Below are 4,058 nucleotides of genomic sequence, written 5' to 3'. Positions count from 1 at the left end.
CGGTGTAAACCATTACTACGATGATGTATTGGTAGCCACCGAGGCATGGGAAGAGCACCTGAGATCTCTGGGACTGCCTTTTGAACGCATACAGAGGGCCGGGCTTACAGTGCGCCCCAGTAAATGCAAACTTGGTGTGGAAGAAATCGACTTCTTGGGACACCGAGTTGGCAGGGGCAGATTGCAACCACTGGGGAAAACACTCGACAAGATCGAAGCTGCACCACGTCCTTCAATCAAGCGACAAGTGTGCGCCTTCCTCGGTTTGACCGGGTACTATCGGGAATTGATCCCGAATTACGCAGAAGTCAGCGCTCCGCTTACAGATTTGACCCGGAAGGGCGAAGCTAGTTCGGTGAAATGGACAGCAGCCCACGAGGTGGCTTTTCGAAGTCTCAAACAACATGGCTCTATGGAGGCGATACTACGGCTACCAAATTTGCACCAACCATTCGTACTTTGAACGGACGCATCGGGCAGAAGACTCGGAGCCGTGCTCATGCAGGCCCACGAAGGCAAGCTCCACCCCACAGCTTATGCCAGCCGAAAGCTGCTTCCACGGGAGGCTTCCTATAGTACCATCGAACGCGAATGTCTCGCGTTGGTATGGGGAATTCAGAAATTCTCCATGTACTTATAATGAGTACATTTTTGTGTGCAGACAGACCACCAGCCCCTGAGTTATATCCAGCAGGCAAAACAGCTGAACGCTCAAGTACTTCGATGGAGTTTACTACTCCAAGAGTACCAGTTCACCATTACGCATATTAAGGGTAGCGAAAACGTGGGAGCCGATTACTTGAGCCGGATATAGTTCTTGAGGTCTGGGGAGCAGGTTATTTTTTTATTCCTTTCGTCATTTGTTTTCTGTTTGTATGTGCGTATTTCATTGTATAAGAAGTGTGTTTTGAGTTATTTTCTTTTTGCTTGGTACATTGGTTGTTTTTACATGTTGTAATGCACATTAAAGGATTTCACTGCAGTAGAGGAGCGCACCTGTTCCGTTTTGTTTCGTAGTATACATTCGTGCAGTGTATTCTGTATTGATGGCTGCCGTACACAGCTATTTCTTTTTCTTGTTTGTATGGTGCATTGATATTGTTGCGTGTAACTGAAGCTGGTACTCTAACAATTGTTTTTTTTTCCCTTTTGTTGTTACTTTGATGCACTCTGCCTATTTATGTTGTGAATGAGAAGGACAGTCCTCATGTCTCTCTTGTTGGTGGTGTTTTGTTCCTTGTCAAAAAATTCTCCGTGTGCTCAAATGTTATGAATAACATTCTGAAAGTGGGTGGGTAATGTCACGGACAGCCATTTTTGCGATCCGGCGTCACGGCAATTAACGGGCGCCGTACTACCCCGCTGACCGGCGGGAACTGCGGGCGCATGAAAGAGAGCCGGGAAGTAATATCACGGACTGCCATTTTTGCGACCCGGCGTCACGGCCATTAACGGGCGCCGTACTACCCCGCTGACCGGCGGGAACTGCGGGCGCGTGAAAGAGAGCCGGGAAGTGCAGAATGGGGTGTTCTTGGAACGTCGCCGCCGACGTTTGATCCTTTGTACCTACGGTGGCGTCTGCAGGGTCGTGGAAGGCCGCGATGTACCCCGAACAAGGTTTAGACTACTGGACGCACTGGGTGAGAGCCAAACAGTCTGACCGTTTCCACGGGAAAACTTCTGATGGCCAAACCGTATGACAGCACCCCAACAGGTTGTCACTCTCGCTAGTTGAGGGCCCTCTTCTAATTAAAAAGGGGTGGGGTCAATATATTTTTGGGGTGGAGTTTCCAACAATGAAACGCGCATGAATGGACCCATGTAGAGGTCTCTTGTCCCCAAAGAAGAGAGCGAGGGGGCACGAGGGGGATTTAAGCGCAGGATTTTGCCCTGCTAGGCCGGCTAGTGGCTGACCAACATGGTTTAGAAACAGATCAACAAGTATCTCATCTAGAAGTTTTTAGTGTGGCTCTGTCTCGGCCGGCCACCTAAACTTAGCCGTTTGTCTAGTTTTGACGTGATATTAACGTCTACAACGTAGACATCGGGACTTCGCTTCAGGTTAGCTCAACCAGCCCGAGGTCACCTGCAAGCACAAGCCTCCCGGAGCCACCAGCGTTGCAACACCGCCGACATCGCAGTCGTGCCAGAACTCTCTTCGACTTTTCGCATCCAATCGTCGGGGACGCAACGCTGCCGGTCATCACACGTATGCCTTCACCTGTTTATATCTTCGAGCTTTCTATTCCGTAGTTCTATTGTCGTTAGTTTGTGTAGTTTGTAATAGTTCTCTCGCGCAAGCTGATTTATTGTTTTTTTATATGTATTTTTTGTTGTATCAAGTGTTGATATATTTTGTTAGTTGTATTGAAGTGTTGTATAAGATCCCGTGTGCTGCAATATCACTAGAGTAAAGTTTGTTTTGTTTTCTCACGTCTCTGATCTCTTCACTGTCTCTGCTTGCGTACGGAACGAACTAACCTGCTGTCACTCCCGTCGCCGACTTCACGCTGGCAACGCTAGAGTGGCAGCTTGTAACAGCGATAGATACACGGTATTTTAAATATTGTTAAACCATGGCGTTTGCATAACAAGTGGGTGCCTTTAGCTCACTGCAATGGGCTCTGACAGAATCCCCCATCTCTGATGGCTCCATCCCAAAAGTTCGCCGCCCAGAAGTTCGCACTGCCCAGAAGTTCGCCGCGGAAACATTGACGCCGGGGCGGCCAGGCTTCCTCCCCTATTGCGGGGCTCATCAACGTTTCTGGCGGCCGACCACCTTCTTTTATACCCAGTCGTCATCCGAGCGGCGACGTTTGCTGGCTCGATACTAACCCCGCATAAGTTCTTGAAGAAACAATGACCCGGTGCTTGCACAGTGTGTCGCACTCTCAAACGTCATCGGCCTTTGGGTGCGTGGTCTCAGCGTTCTCTTGGAATGGTCCAGTAGCAGTCATACAGTAGGAGGAGTCACCTTAACCAATATATTATTGCCGGGCAGAAGCTTGGAATCGAGCCAGACGTCAACCTATGAATTCAGTGGTGAGTGGACGTTTTAAGGGCCACTCGTCAGAGAACGTTGCGGCATATTTAATCGTGATAATGAACAACATCGTCAACAAAGTGACCAGCTGCGTTACGAACACGTGGTGGACCGTTCACCGATTCAGAAAAATAATTTGGCGTTGAGCGCACTTCACAAACTGTACCTGCACTCTAGGCATGTTACGCGCATAGACGTTCCTTCTACGCGACACGGATGATGCATGAAATCGGAACCAAGGCCGGATAAGCAATTCAGGAGGCAATGCACACAGAGCCCGACTGCTATATAGCGTTTCAATATTAAGGGTGTCGCTCAAGCGTCCTTCAACTTTTTGGAATGTTCTGTGACCGCTATACTTCTGGGCGGTTTTAAACGAAGACTAATAAGTTTTTACTGATGATGTGGTGGTGTAGTTTATGATCGAAAGCTTCTCAAATTCTGATAAAAAAAACCAGTCCTAGTTGATTTACAAACTCCACGTATACTGTAGAACAATGATTCACCTGCATTTACCTTCGGTATGTATGGTGTCTAAAGAATGTTTTGTTTTTGTTTTTTTTGTCGCACGTCTGTGTGATACTTTACATCATTTTGCTTTCTTTGCTCTAGGTTATCTTATTTGTTTTTCGATTAATTATGTTCTGTTCTATGTTTTCATTTTTGTTGTTTTTCTACTGCTTCACCTCCGTGTTTATGTTTCGTTTACTGGTGCCTCCTAGCACCGATCCGTGACCACTGCATAATGTCCCGGCTTCCACTCACACCTTTGTTCCCGAGTGAGCCCCGACCGTCTAAGCGGTCACTGCACCTGCAGGCGTCTGGTGCTCCACTTCTCCCCCTCTCCTTCGCTTGTAACGAGTCTCGACTTGTTTTTCACGGCAGTTTGGCTGCCACCTATACATCATCATCATTAAGTATTTTCCCATTAAATGCTCCTGTTTGGATATTACATAAAGAGGGGGGGGGGGTAACATCGAAAGTTATACATTCAAGTCACAAATTTTCAACACAC

The sequence above is a fragment of the Rhipicephalus microplus genome, chromosome 9 (genome assembly GCF_043290135.1).
Source record: "Rhipicephalus microplus isolate Deutch F79 chromosome 9, USDA_Rmic, whole genome shotgun sequence".
Lineage (NCBI taxonomy): Eukaryota > Metazoa > Arthropoda > Arachnida > Ixodida > Ixodidae > Rhipicephalus > Rhipicephalus microplus.
This window is presented reverse-complemented; position numbering follows the sequence as displayed.